This window comes from Erythrolamprus reginae, chromosome 2, assembly GCF_031021105.1.
Source record: "Erythrolamprus reginae isolate rEryReg1 chromosome 2, rEryReg1.hap1, whole genome shotgun sequence".
Lineage (NCBI taxonomy): Eukaryota > Metazoa > Chordata > Lepidosauria > Squamata > Dipsadidae > Erythrolamprus > Erythrolamprus reginae.
This window is the reverse complement of record NC_091951.1, coordinates 276304217-276320005: the sequence shown is the minus strand read 5'-3', so window position 1 is coordinate 276320005 and position 15789 is coordinate 276304217. Positions and strand designations below refer to the sequence as shown.

General features: G+C 37.7%; 1 long non-coding RNA gene across 1 annotated transcript; it reads right to left on the bottom strand.

The window, feature by feature from the left end:
- Positions 1 to 2158: 2158 nt before the first annotated feature.
- LOC139162399 (uncharacterized) lies at positions 2159 to 14378 on the bottom strand. The gene is made up of 3 exons (XR_011558321.1): positions 14288 to 14378; positions 11099 to 11158; positions 2159 to 2234 (listed from the first exon to the last, which is right to left on the bottom strand). It is a non-coding gene; the product is annotated as an uncharacterized lncRNA (long non-coding RNA).
- Between the last annotated feature and the right edge of the window lie 1411 nt (positions 14379 to 15789).

Below are 15789 nucleotides of genomic sequence, written 5' to 3'. Positions count from 1 at the left end.
TTTTTTCCTGATGTTGATGCAAATGAAGGATATCATATAAAGGAATTATTATTTATTCAACCTTCTTGTTTCCATTGAGCTTTTAAGAATGGAACTTGAGGGGTGTGTGCGTATATATATATATACATATATATGTGTGCGTGTGTGTATATATATATAAAACTTAAATGGCATTACCAATTTTACAGGATCCTTATAATAGCTAGGAAGACTGCCATCATAGAAGCTGAATCTCCATGTAGTATTTGAAAGGGCAAACCTTTCATTCTGTTTACTAAGCTTTCCTCTCAGTTCTGAATGGAGACCAGAAAGAAGTGAGGGCAAAGCAGATACCAAAATGGTTAGAAAGTAGCTAGGAGCCTTGGCTCATCTTTTTCATCACAATTCACCTTGTGAAAGTGACTGATGCCCAGGATCTCAAAGCCATTTCACCAGATCTTCAATGAGGACAGCCCGTGAAAGCAATGTATATTTCTAAAAGAATTCAGAAAAAGTGCTTTGAGCCTCTTGTGAGTGGGAGTCCAGTACCTGCCATTTTTCAGGCTTCATTGTGGGCCTGCAAAAAAAAAAACCAAGGAAGAAATTCATGCATTAATGTCAGAGGTCTTCAAACTTGAGCTGGCTGGAGAATTCTGGGAGTTGAAGTCCACAAGTCTTCAAGTTGCCATGTTTGGGGACCCCTGATTAATGTTAATGAGACAAAGCAGGTGACATTTTTCTTCAGCTTCATTCTAGCATTAATAAGCAGAAAGGTGCTGGGTGGTGATTGTGTGAGGTCATAAAAGTTCAGAGCCCAGGCCTACCAAAAGTTTTTGTCTTGGATGGAAGTGGTAACTAAGTCTCATAACTGGTATATGACACTATCTCTTCTCTTTAAAAGGGAATAAACAAACCTTTCCACTTTAAGTGGATTTTTTTCTTCTGGTTTTTTAAATTGGTTGAAAGCGAACAGAAGAGGATAAATTTACTGTAGGATGTGGAATTGTTCTTTATTTTGGATCCTTGGAGAAATTTTGGAAGCATCAGAAGAGGGGAGAATCAAAAACTATGAAGTGACAACCTCAACTGAGTCCATCATCTTGACCCCCTACATAACCTCTGTATTTTTCTGTATAATTTCCATAATAAAGAATTTAAACATGTAGCTATAGTATAGGTAAATTCCATTTTTGTGGGAATTTGAAGGAGAACTTTTGACTGCTGAGACAACTTTGAATTGTCATCACTATATTGCTTTATGCCAGAGATCAAAATGAAACACAGGTTTTTAAAGTGGTATTCCTCATCCCATTTAAGATTTATTATCTGAAGATTAGGGTGGGGATAGTTACGGGTTTGGTTTTGGTATATGCCTTAACAGATGTTGAGCCCAGATATTAGTGCCTCCTAAGTTATCCAAAGTAAACTTAAGAAGATTTGTAATTTTGCCAAAACAATGTAACACTGCAAATCAATTTCTTGGAAAATTGTGTCTTAATGATGATTAGGATCCCAGTGTGTCTGAAATTTGTTCTCAGTATTTTATATTTAATGGACGTTGTGCAACAGTGTTTCCCATTGAATTCAATGGGGCTTATCTTAAGCTGATGGATCATGTCCATGCATAGAAATGATCTTCCTAGGGGAGATATTCATGGCTACTCTTTTTCTAAACCTCTTGAAATCTGCCATCCTCATTCCAGACAGACATACGGTCCAGACATACAAAAGATGAATAAATGAACAAGAAGCTTTTCCTTTTTTTTATTCAAAACTATTTTCATTGTGAAGATTATCTGAACCAGTTTCATTTTAATTGTACCATGGTGAAAGATTTTTGTTTTCCTGATTTCCAGGTTTTAAAGGGAACAGACTTTTTATGTGATGTATCAGTCAAGAATGACTGCATGATTTGCCAAAAAAAAAAAAAAGATAGGGGGAAATGTCTGCATATTAAAGAGACAGTTGGGCTTTCCACAGCTTTTGGTTGTGAATGTCAAATTACTTTTGACATAGAAGTTGACTTCTCCCGTTTGATTTTGGAATTATTGCAAAAAAAAAAAACCATTAAATGATTAAAAGAATTTTAATAAGTGTTAAAATATACAACAAAAAATAAAATGTACACCAGGTATAAAGATGTGCTCCTCTTCTTGAAACCTTTTTTGTATTTCAAAGCTAAACCTTTATGCCTGCAGCAATAGTACCTTCATTTCAGAAGTGGTGAGCACAGCCAGATCCACATTCGAGGATGACTACAGATGGAGTCAAAAAAAATCAAGGTTACAGCCACAATCATTCGATGGACTCCCACTTCTTTTTTATGTGGCTGTGACTGCTGCCATTACATTTGTACCTCTTCCTAAGGCCCCATTTTAAGGAAAATGGAATCGTATAATTAACATGGCTTTGGAGGCCCCTCATAATTGTTGACCTCAGATTCCGGCACATATTGCAAATGGCTGATTCCTGTTACTTAGGCAGATCCCTGACTTTTGTAAATAGCTTTTTAGCCCACATACCTCATATACATACACCATAGTTGATATTAAATGTATATGTTTGTTCTATAGCCTTATTCTAATTTGGAAATTCATTTGCACATCATTACAGCCCCTGATCTGGAGTTTTGTGTTTGCTCTCTGGGCCTTTTAGGTGAATTATTATTCACTTAAAGATACAGTGTTAATAAATATATCTGCTTTGATCTCTATTGAATTGTCCAGGAATAATTCACAATAACTGGTTTACACATTGCTAGGCATGCTTTATCAGCAGTACATTTCCATTTTATTCTAGTATATGGGAATTCATTTGAACTGTGATTAAATGGCATTTGAAACATGGATAATCCTAGTAATTCTTATTATGGCTATATTGCAAATGGATCACTTTCCTTGTATTTCCTTCAAAGTAAACCTTGGATGCAGTTACTCCAATTTTATAGATAATACTCATGTTTGAACAAGTTCTCTGGAAATGAAGTAGGAGCTAGTAAGTTATAGAAAGATTAAAACAAGATTTTGAAAGGTAGCAGAAGGATTCAGCCTTGTGTCCTTCCTTCAACATACTTGTAAAATTCAATTTGTTAGTGATTTCTTTATAACAATATATTGAAAGCTAGCCTTATAAGGACCTACCTACATGTTGACCAGATGGGACTCTTGTACTTTTAACTCAGCAGTATTTTATTACTTACGCTTGTTCTTAATATCATTCAAATGCATGTGTCATCTATGATTTGAGACTGAACCTTTTTGGCAACAGCTAATGTATAATAATACCAAAATGACTGCACTAGTTAAAATTATAGCATTTTGGCCATTCTTTTGTACTCCAGCATCTTTCTTCCTCTACATTTGCATCTCTTAAAGTACTTTTGCCTCATTGTTATCTTTAAATGCTCTTTTATAATTATATTATAGGAATAAATACTTTTATTCCCATTATTGTTTCAAAGTGCAGTACTGTATCCTAACCAGGCTACATATCCTGAATATATTTGAAAAAGGTAATACCTTGTCCCACTCCCTGTATTGGATGGTATAACTTCAACATTTTTAATAGATTTGCTACTTCATTATCAAGAATACATTAATATACCTTCATATGCGTACGTATATAACAATATCTCAATTGGAAGTCCACACTATGTGTATCACTTTATATTAACCAATGCACAGGTTAACATACTAACTACTAAAGAATATACAATTATATAAAACTGAATAGATTTTTCCTGCTTTCTGGAAACTTACAACATGAATTTCTACTGCAAAGTTGTTGACTTTTGATTTTGAAAATAGCAATAGCATTTAGATGTATGTACTGCTTTGCAGTGCTTTACAACACTCTCTAAGACAGTGGTTCTCAACCTGGGGGTCGGGGCCCCATTTGGGGTCGAATGGCCGTTTCACAGGGGTCGCCTAAGACCAGGGGAAAAGAAAAATTTCCCATGGTGTTGGGAACAAAAACTGCTATTCTGGCGCCTTGGAACATATTTTTACAATCCAGCCAATCAGGCGTTTACAGTGGGAGTGTCCCTCTGAACTTCCTGCCAATCAGCTTAAAACTCTGTTGGGAGAATTGGCACTAGACTTATGGTTGGGGGTCATCACAACATGAGGAAATGTATTAAGGGGTCGCAGCATTAGAAAGGTTGAGAACAACTGCTCTAAGAGGTTTACAGAGAGTAAGCATATTGCCCCCAACAATCTGGGTCCTCATTTTACCCACCTCGGAAGGATGGAAGGCTGAGTCAACCTTGAATTTACTGAGATTTGATCTGCCAAACTGCTGGCAGCAGTGCGGTACTGCACCCTAACCACTACACCGCGGCTCTTAATTGAAACTACTTATTTAAATGAATGGTAACAATCTTCCTAATCTAATTTAAAATAACGTTCAGAAGGAAGAACAATCTTAAATATGAAATAGTAATCAGAAGCATATTATTCATTATAGTTAGTAGTGAGCAGTCTGAGTCCTATTTTATTTAATCTCTAGGAGAACACACTTAAATTTTTGCTTGGTGAGAATTGTATTGAGTGTAAGTTATTCACAGTACTTACATTGAATGGGAATTTCTAAATTCATGAGAAAAGCTAACTTGATAGCTTTACAGATGATCAAGTTGTAAATTTTTCCTTGTTAGTCGTGTCTGACTGGGGCGTGGTGCTCATCTCCATTTCTTGGCTGAGAGAGCAGCATTGTCTGAAAACAATTTCCATGATCATGTGGCCAGCATGGCTATACCCCCAAAGCACACACAATGCTGTTACCTTACCACCAAAGTGGTACCTATCTACTTGAATTGTATATGCTTTTGAACTGTTAGGTGGGCAGGAGCTGAGGCAAATGACGGGAACTCCTTCCATTGCCCTGAGATTGGCTGTCAAACCTGGGCTATCAACCCTCCAGTGCCTCTCTTGGTCAATGTGTAATGTTTTATTTGAGTTAATATTGCCTACATTTTAAAAAATGGTTTTGTACATCATACTGCCTGGTCCTTAAAATCTAGTAAATAGAATCAAATTATGATTATGTTTGGTTAATGATGACCAGTAAAATTTAGAATGATTGTATCAGCCAAATATTATTCTATATGATATAATCCCTTTTTCTTTTTGTCTATAAAGGATGGTAATAATAGAAAACTAAATATTGCAGTAATTGTAGAGGTTAGTTATTAATGCTTATCCACAATATACAAATGGTTAAGTACCGTATATGAGCACACTATTAATAATTAAAATCAACCAGTTTCCTTAAAACCATCTGTCATGTTTTACCCTGACATTATTAATCATTTATTGTACTGATCTCCCCAAGTATCCTAATCTGGTAGGTATTCATTACTTGTTGGCCTGCTTTCTGTAAGCATGACTTGTTATACAATTACAGTGATACCTCGTCATACAAACTTTTCGAGATACAAACCCGGGGTGTAAGATTTTTTTTGCCTCTTTTCACCTTACAAACCCAAGCCGCCGCCACTGGGATGCCCCGCCTCTGGACTTCTGTTGCCAGTGAAGCGCCCGTTTTTGCGCTGCTTGGATTCCCCTAAGGCATGGGAAACCACCTCCGGACTTCTGTGTTTTTGCGATGCTGCAGGGGAATCCCAGCAGGGGTGAGTTTTGGGCTTGCACGCATTAATCGCTTTTCCATTGATTCCTATGGGAAACATTGTTTTGTCTTAAAAACCTTTCACCTTACAAACCTCATCGCGGAACCAATTAAGTTCGTAAGACGAGGTATCACTATATTTGAGTTATTCCGCTGTTCTCTCTCCAAGACACATAAGGGATGAGAAAGGCAGATGAGTCAGGCAGGTGAAATCAACACACAGATTGATTAGGCAAAAAAATAATTCAACATTGAAATGCAACAAGGGAGTTTTAATGAAAATCATGGTCAAAGTTGAGAGTCAAGAAATCCAACAGTAAGAATTATTGGCGCACAACTCAATGTGGGCAATTGCAATTATTTGCAAAGGTATTTGTTTATTTTTTGTCAGCTGTTTCTGAATTGACCCCGGGATGCAGCCAGCATTCATCTGTACACTGGTGGTAATTCTCAAGGTTTTATAAACAGAATTCCTGTGTCAATCAGTTATCCACCTTTTTTCCGTCATGTTCCAAGACAAGAGATTTTAGGCATCAGAACCTAAGTGTTGATTCAAGACTGGTTCACAAAGTCCCTAAATGTGGAATGGACAGGTAAGATAAAGTTTCTAGGGATAGGACTGAATTCCTGAGTAAGGATGTTCTGTGGGCTCAATTACTATGGTTTCCATCATCCCTTCTTCTGATCTTAAACTAGCAATAACATACAATAGTTTCCCAGATAACTTACCTTGAAAATAGGAACATGTAATGCTCTAAGAATCTGATAAAGGAGGCAAACAGCTTCAGTCTAAACTGATCATTTTGTGGGGGAAAATTTTAAATTTAGGGACATTTTCAATTGCAACATCGCTAATTCTTTGGAAACTTAATTTAATCCCAATTGTGGTTAATAATAGAACTATATAAGAGGTGGATTGAATATTTGTGTCTGGAAATCTTACAGATTCTCACTACCCTGGGGGGGGGGGGTTACTGACCCCCTCAGAGAGGGTCCGCAACTTGGGTGTCCTCCTCGATCCACAGCTTACATTAGAGAACCATCTTTCAGCTGTGGCAAGGGGGGCATTTGCCCAGGTTCGCCTGGTGCACCAGTTGCGGCTCTACCTGGACGTTCATGCTCATGTCACACCAACTCTCTGTAGTCTGCATTGGTTGCCAATCAGTGTCCGGTCACAATTCAAAGTGTTGATTATGACCTATAAAGCCCTTCATGGCATCGGACCAGAATATCTCCGAGACCGCCTTCTGCCGCACGAATCCCAGCAACCGGTTAGGTCCCACAGAGTTGGCCTTTTCCAAGTCTCGTCGACAAAACAATGTCGTCTGGCGGGACCCAGGGAAGAGCCTTCTCTGTGGTGGCCCCGACCCTCTGGAACCAACTTCCCACCAGAGATTAGGATTGCCCTCACCCTCCTTGCCTTTCGCAAACTCCTTAAAACCCACCTCTGCCATCAGGCATGGGGAAATTGATTCCCCTGGGCCATTCCCGCTTTACGTATGGTGTGTATGAGACGTATGATTGTTTTTTTATATATTAAAGTTTTAAATTGTTTTTTAATCATTGGATTTGTATTAATCTGTTGTTGTGAGCCACCCCGAGTTTTCAGAGAGGGGCGGCATACAAATCTAATTAATAATAATAATTAATAATAATAATAATAATAATGTCACATAGCCTAAAAATTATTGTCTGACATCCAGAGGTAGGCTACTATCCAGAATGCCTAATTGGCTTGCCTCCGCGGCTATAGAGATCCTGTGAGTTGGAGCGGAGTTATGCTGCTGCGTCCATGCAGGTAGCAGAATCATGCAAGATGCAGGTGGGCCCGTGTTCTGGCGAGGAACACAGCATGCATGGAAGCAAAAAAAAACCTCACTGGAACAAGGGTGCACCTGCGTCTCCATGCATGATTTCGCTACTTGTAGAGGCATAGCAGCATAACTCTGCTCGAACTCACAGGACCTGCAGAGCCACGGAGGCGAGCCCAATTAGGCCTTCCAGCTAGTACCCCTCCCCTGCTGACATCCATGTTAAGATATCTGTGTACAGAGCAGTTGAGTTTGGGGAGGAAATGCTTGGAGGTCTGATTCTAGTTGGGGGAAAGATCAAAAGCAACATGAGAAAATATTATTTTACTGAAAGAGTAGTAGATCCTTGGAACAAACTTCCAGCAGATGTGGTAGATAAATCCACAGTAACTGAATTTAAACATGCCTGGGATAAACATATATCCATCCTAGGATAAAATACAGAAAATAGTATAAGGGCAGACTAGATGGACCATGAGGTCTTTTTCTGCCGTCAGACTTCTATGTTTCTATGTTTCTATTCCATTTCTCACAAAGTCCTTCAGATTTTCACAACCTGCCCTGCCTTCTGCTTTCGATAAAACAGCTGGATAATTCTGGCTGCCGTCTCTTCTATACCTTGCTTTAATGCCTCACTGGAATCCTCCCTCTAACCTTGAGAGATATAGGGCTGTCATAAGCAGTTCTAGCCTTCTGATATTCAAAAGGTCAATGTGATGTAACTTGCTGCCCATGACTTATATGCATGTGTCTAGAGGTTCAGCCCTTTCCTTCCTTCTTTGTCAAATGGATGACTTTCACCAAAGACAAAATAAGATCTTCTTTTAGAGGAAAAAATATCTGAAATGCAAACTTTTAGTACAGTAGTTATAGAAATCAGTTGTTGATGTGTTCAAATTAAGGGGAAAGCTGCTTTTTAAAAAAAATGAAATTTATAGAAGAACTCTTGACAGACCACACAAGGCCACTTATGCTACAAATGAGTTTCTGCCAGGATCGATAGATGATGGAGAAATCTTCAGGTTGGATTTTAACAAGAGATTATTCCCTTATGCACAATCTAAGCTGAATGCTAAAATAACTGTACAGAAAATTGTTTTAAAAAAACCCTTCAGGACAGCACAATAAACCAAAAATCCGACTGAAGACTACAGTAATGTTACTTGTCTTTTGAGAGGTAGTACTTTCTGTCTCTGTTATTTCTCAACTTTTCTCTTTCTCCAAATTGTAATAAATTGATAGGCTGCTAACTTCAGATTGTTATTTTGTTTAGCTTCAATCTACAGTGTCTATCTTTATTTAAAAGAATCCCACATATTCTTATTTTAGCAAAGAGCTTGGATTCAAAGACACTTGGGTTGACAAGTAACCATTTCCCCCCTTCATGCTACCACAACATTAAGAGAGAAATGAGAACATATTTAACATATGTTAAATATATATATTTAACATATAATTTTATCTTGATACCACACACATTTTAAAAATTTGATTGTCTTGAGCTATTTTGCTAGATCAGTAGAATAGACTTCCTTAGTCCTAGGGGATCTCTCTTTAGCAATGTTGCAAGAAATACAGTAATCAAAAATATTGATAAAAATAACCAACCAGAACTTTCCTAAAATAAAACTAAAGGTTCTGACCAATGGCTAAACTTTCACCTGAGTTATCTGTTAAAACTTGCCTCTTATCTAGCACAGTCTATAATAGAGACTAATTGCTCAATGGACTACTCTGTCCTCAATCCCTTAATTTCTCCAGTTCTACCAAATCGGTTCTCAGAAGGCATTTCCTTTTCTTCCTATGAACCTTAAAAGCAACTCCTTGTGGTTAAGACCAAATAAATACAAAACTGGAAAGTCCACAAATAAAATGCAGTATCAGCGGATGGATACCTGCATTCCATTTTTATCACAAACACATTTCCTTGCATTGTGACTACTTTAGCATAATTATGTTGGCTTGTTGTAATTTTAACCAGTGAGTTCCAATTTGTTGTATAGGAAAGAGCAAGCTTGTTTTATTGATAAATTTCCTCATTATATTATTCTTGTTTTATTGGGTGGTAACCCCAAAGTATAAAGTGAAACCAAAGGAAACAAATTATGTATAATCTTGTTATGATATAATATTAATAATATATTAAACTCCCTATTTACAAGCCCATAATCCCTTAATTCTGGATTGAGTCAAGGTGACTTGATGGAGCTGAGCATATTGGCTGGATGCCTTTCCTGATGTCACAGGGAGTTCACAGTGTTTGTGTGTGCTCTAGGAGAGAAACATCAGTAGCTACGCATGATCAAACCTCACAACTTTCCAAGTGAGAGGTAAACGTCTTCACCACTAGGCCACCATGCTGCTCATTTTGCAAAAATCTATCAGCTTTCTATTATGTACCTGGAGGTAGTCATATGACAGCTGATTAGATCTAAAAGTGACTTTGCTTCTGGATCTCATTCAGATACATCATCTATTTGTTTCTCATTCAATCAGCCAGACTTTTTCAGGTCCTCTGTAAACCGCAGCAAAATGAAGTTGATGTTTTATGGGATACACAGGTTAATCCAGCTTTACTTTTCATTTCCCAAATATATATTTGATGAAACCAAGCAGCACTTGAAACTATGGCTAGACATATAAAGTGTACTTGAAACTCTAGGTAGTCCTCAACTTATAACCAGTGGCTTAGTGACCACTCAAAGTTATGAGAGAGCTTATCTGAAGTACTGGTAGTTATAATGCTGTTCCAAAGTTCTGACCCCTGACCCCCTGTTTATAAGACCACATTTCAGGCTCTTGGCATTTAAGGATGTTTGCAACATTCTGCAGTCACGTGACTACATTTTATCATGTTTTTGCCAAAACCTGGCATTTACTTTTGGTTTTCAGCAAAACCATTCCTTCATGAATAATTGGTTTGCTTAATTATCACAACAGTAGCTTTACAACTATGGAGAAGGACGGCATACAAATCTAAATAATAATAATAATGATGATGATGATGATGATGATAATAATAATAATAATAATAATACTGCAATTGCTAAATGTTCCCCCCCACACACAAAAAAGATAAAATCAGTCACCTGACCATCATTTTACAACCATCATAACTTATCATAATGAGTAGGCTCTGTCATAGTCATAAGTCAAGACCTAAAATGCACTGATGCTCTAAAATGTTAAAATATTAATAAATGGAATATTAAAATGTCAGGAGTCTAAAGAGCAATTCTTGTTCTATGTAACATTGTTAAATAAGGCACTGCATATTAAAGCCTGCTTCACCTTCATTATTATTAATAACAGCAGTGCTCCCAAAAGCAAAATTTCAGTCGAACATTTTTAATTGAGTTATAAAATAAAATAGGATACAAAATAGGAAAGTAAATAGGAAAACAGTAGGGAGGAATGGGGGAAAGAAAAGTGAGGAAAGATTAGGAAAAAGAAAAAGCATTGACTTCTGACTCTCTGTTGCAGTAAAAAAAGGCATTAACATCAAATCACAAATATTTTTTTTCATAATAATATAAACTAGTCATTTCTATGAGGATCTAATTGGTAAAACCCAAAATCAAAGTTTCATTCTTTTCCATTTGAAGCCCAAAGTTCAGAAGTGGTCTCCAGGTAGAAATAAAAGTACTCATATTCTTTTCTTTAATCAAAATAGTCAATATTACCATTTCAGCCAACTCCATCAGCTTCTGCAACCATTTGTCCAAGGTAGGAATTGAAGTGTCCTTCCAATACAAACGTTTTGCTATTATCAACATATATAATAACAAAGTTCCAAATTTTTCCTCCAAGACTTTTTCTATTAAACCAAAAACGGAAATTTCTAGTTTCATCTTTATCTTCATTTTCAAAATTTTCTGTATTAAAATATGAATCATACTTCAATATTATTTTATTTTTTGCTTTATCACATATCCACCATAGATGATTTTAAAAAGTCCCTTCTTTACTTTTACACTTCCAATATTCATCCAAAAGCAACATTAATAATACTGGCCCAGGGAAGAGGCAGTCTGCATTGGCTGCCGCAGTCTGCATTGGCTGCCGATCAGTTTCCGGTCACAATTCAAAGTGTTGGTTATGACCTTTAAAGCCCTTCATGGCATTGGACCAGAATATCTCCGAGACCGCCTCCTGCCGCACGAATCCCAGCGACCGATTAGGTCCCACAGAGTGGGCCTTCTCCGGGTCCCGTCAACTAAACAATGTCGGTTGGCGGGCCCCAGGGCAAGAGCCTTCTCTGTGGCGGCACCGGCCCTCTGGAACCAACTCCCACCGGAGATTAGAACTGCCCCTACTCTTCCTGCCTTCCGTAAACTCCTTAAAACCCACCTTTGCCGTCAGGCATGGGGGAACTGAAACATCTCCCCCTGGGCATGTTTAATTTATATATGGTATGCTTGTGTGTATGTCTGTTAGTATATGGGGTCTTTCTTAAATCTTTAAATATTTTAAATTGTCAGATTATTTATGATTTGTTTCCACGTGTTGTGAGCCGCCCCGAGTCTTCGGAGAGGGGCGGCATACAAATCTAAGTAATAAATAAATAAATAAATAAATAAATAAATATCTAATATTTTTATTAGACCAATGCGTAGAATGTCTTAAACTCAACCAGGACCACTTTCTTTTCCTTATTTGCATTATGTATATAAAACATAGATTACCTGTGACTTATAACTCCTGCCTACAACATTGAAGGAAGTCTGATATTAATAAATAACCAGTTACAGCCATAAACTGTTCCAGTTTCTTTCATTGTCACCACTTCCTGATTATGAGATTCTCCTTGTTAGGCCAGGGCAGGTGTGGGCTACTGCCTGGACGATGGGGAATACAGTGGGGAAGCAAAAATGGAGCTCCACCCCAGAGCACCCAATTTGCACTGAAAGAAAATGCAGGGCATCCCGCATAAGCCACGCTCACAGTGTGGTAGTAAAGATTTTGGTAGCCCTTCACCGGGCCAGGGGCACCCTTGCTCTTAGCATATCAAGGAGTAATATGGTCTACTGAAGACATCAAGGATGAAGCTTGCAAGATAGGAATCTGTGGAATCCGATCATAGCATTTACTAAATATTCGGCCAGGATAGTTTACGCGCAAAATTGGAAGGGAGAAAATACTCCCAAGGAAGAAGAGGTAATAAAGAAAATATTAGATTGCACAGAGATGGATATGATGACAAGACGGTTGAACAATCAAGAAGAATCAGAATTTTATATTATTTGGAATAAGGTGTATACATGGATAAACAAAAAGAAAAAGAAAATATAAATGCCATGGAAAATTATAAATATATTAAAATGATTTTCTTTTTTCTTTTTTTTCCTCTTTTTATTGTTTTTATTCTAATGTTTGAACAAAATTCTTCTTTTCATTTAAATTAGTATGTTGACTTAATGAATTAATAGTGTATTCTTTTTCTGTATAAAAATAGACTTCTAAGATGAGAGGGGTAATTGTAACCCCAACTATATGTTAAATGTTTGTGTGTCTGTCAATTTTATAAAAATTAATAAAGTTTATTATTAAAAAAAAGAATTTACTAAATATTGAGCATTGATGGAGTTTATTTATCTGTAAATGAAAGGCAGCATCTATGGACTGGGAGGGGGCAGATTGTTAGAATTCCCTACAAGACAAGATTAAATTCAGGAAAAGTCACTAACTTCTTATCATCTCTATAATCCTGGGATCAAATAATGACCACCAATTATGTACTGGAAAGACTTGCCTTTTCTCCTCAATAAAAGGTTTAATAGTCAATCCTCAGTTGCCAATTCAACTCTGAAAGAAGATCTTTTACCCCACTGTGCCAGTTTCCAAGAAAGAGGGCCCACTTCCTTAAACCGAACTATGTTTATTAATTTCAGTGCTTGAGCTAATATTGCCTCAGTATGGATCACAATGCAGCGGGAGCTTGGGGAATTCCCTTAATATTTTATATCCCCATCGCACTTTCCTTTCAAGGTTAGCAGGGTCAGCCTGCAAGGGGGGGGGGGAAGAGTAAGAATGTTGACGTATGAGTAATAAAATAAACAGTAAGCACAAGAATAAGCTTTATAGCTTTTTTGGCACTGCAGCCATCAGCTGCTAGCCTCCCATGTGTAAACTGCCTGGAAATAAATCCAGTTTAAGAAATCCCTTCCCAAATTTCATCCGCAACTTTCTCTAGAAATTAAGATTTAAGGTGAATGTATATATAGCAATGGGCGGAGGGAGGGGGAGGACAAGACCATCAACTGAGTTGGAAAGAGTATGAATGCATACCCAAGAGAAGAAGTCAATATTGCAAGCATCAACAGAGTGGAAACTGAAGCAAAGCAAAGGCTATAGATCAGCAACCCCATAGGAAGTATTTCTCATCTTAATTGGAAGTAAGTAGCTACATTTTTTTTGAAGATCACCAAGAGAATATGTCATAAAAATATAATATCCAGCCAGTTCGATCACCTCACAAACTTCTTTATACTAAGTCTGTCTACTAGACAAAGTCTTAAGCCTCTTTATGTAATTTCTTACAAAGATTTTGCTGGATTTGAAAAGAATTAAAAGATGGGAGTAAAGCTATTTTTTTCAACTCTTTACCAAGAGTATTCATAGAAGTTGGTTCCATTTTCTGCTGTTGAATTAGGTGCCATATCGGCCTTTGTGCCTCTATACATGTTTCTGCAAGGACTGGGAAGAACAAAGTAGGTTATATACACACTAGCTATACCCGGCCACGCATTGCTGTGGCTCAGTGGAAAAGAAATGGGAAAGTGCATGTTTAAATTTTTGAACTCCCCTGCTCAATTTATTCTGAATAAAGTTTGAAGGGACCCATCTGTCAAAATACGATAAGACCAGCCTACCTTGCAGGGTTCTTGGTTCCATCCAAGCATGGCTGGTAAACCCCATGGTTTGCAGCCAAACCTGGTTCCTTTATTTTCTGAGGATGTTCTATTTATTGGAACGCTGTGCCAAAATTTCAAAGCAATCGGTGAAGTACTTTTCGAGATTAGCCCCATCTAACAAAGATATGTTTACACTGTTATTAATATAGATTGCTTCTGGGTCACATGACTGAGAAGGAGGGGCATTTAGAATGGAGCAATCAGCAATATTCTGAATCACTGCCTCACTGCCTTTCTGAGAGGATTGCACTAAGGGAATTTTTCTGGAATTTTTTTTTTTTTTACAGATCTGGATTATGTTGAACCCAAGCTTTCTAGCTTGAATCTCCCAGCAGGTACTGACCACCAACCTGACCACCAATATGCTTCCTAAGGAATTTCCTGGACCTTTCTTTCAGTATAGGGAGCATGATCAGACGCCCTCCCTTGTATCTGAAATCCCTGACCAAACGCCCCAAATTATTCCAAGAGTCATACTCCTTTCAAAGTGTAGGCAAACCTCTAGTAGATATTTCTCACTTCTCAATCACACACACACACACACACACACACACACTCCCATTTCCCAAATGGGAAATAATCAGGGCAAAGTCACTGGATAAAATTTTCCAGGAGTGCTCTTGATATTGCCACTGGTCTCAGCTGGTTTCTTCCGTTTGCCATAGTGAAGGCCACTGAACCTCAAAAGAGTCCAGCTTATGAGGAGCTGAATGATATAGCTACCTTGAAGGAACGATGCCTCCAAGTCCCTGTTTGTGGTGCCAGAAAATGTAAGGTCCCAGAAGTTTCCTCAAACCACTGAGATGTCAAAGAGAGTGAAATTCGAGACGAGGCTTGCAAAAACTACCAGCTTTTTATTCTTTGGCCAAAATAAAAAATATGGGTGACAACTATATCCAAAACATACAGACAAACTGCATGTAAGAAATAGCCACGCCCTGTGAGAGTGTCTCAGAGTGTTATATACATTTTACGCCGATAGAAACAAAGTTTATCAGATCAGACAGGTTCACCACCAACATGATCTCTAAAGCCTTCTTTGTTCAGGTCCCTGCCTCTGACCATGCTTTGCTACCTTAGAGCATCCCTTGTCCTTGTGTGTTCCTGGGAACTGTCTCTGAGGATGTGTCTAGCTCTGAAGCAAATTAGAGAAGTGAGAAAGCAGGTAGAAAAGGATACAATCCTCTTACAGAATGAATTCCTAACAAATGATTCCTTATCATAGCAAAATAATACAAGCAACTTCTTTAAGCAAAGAGGAAAGGTTAGATTGGTTTATGTCAATATGTCCTTTCACTGGAAAAAATTATCTGTTTATCTGTACATATCTGTCTGTCTGTCTGTCTGTCTGTCTGTCTGTCTGTCTGTCTGTCTGTCTGTCTACAGTATCTATCTGTCTGTCTGTCTGTCCGTTCGTCTGTCCATCAATGACATGGCTACTACAACCAGTATCTCCACTT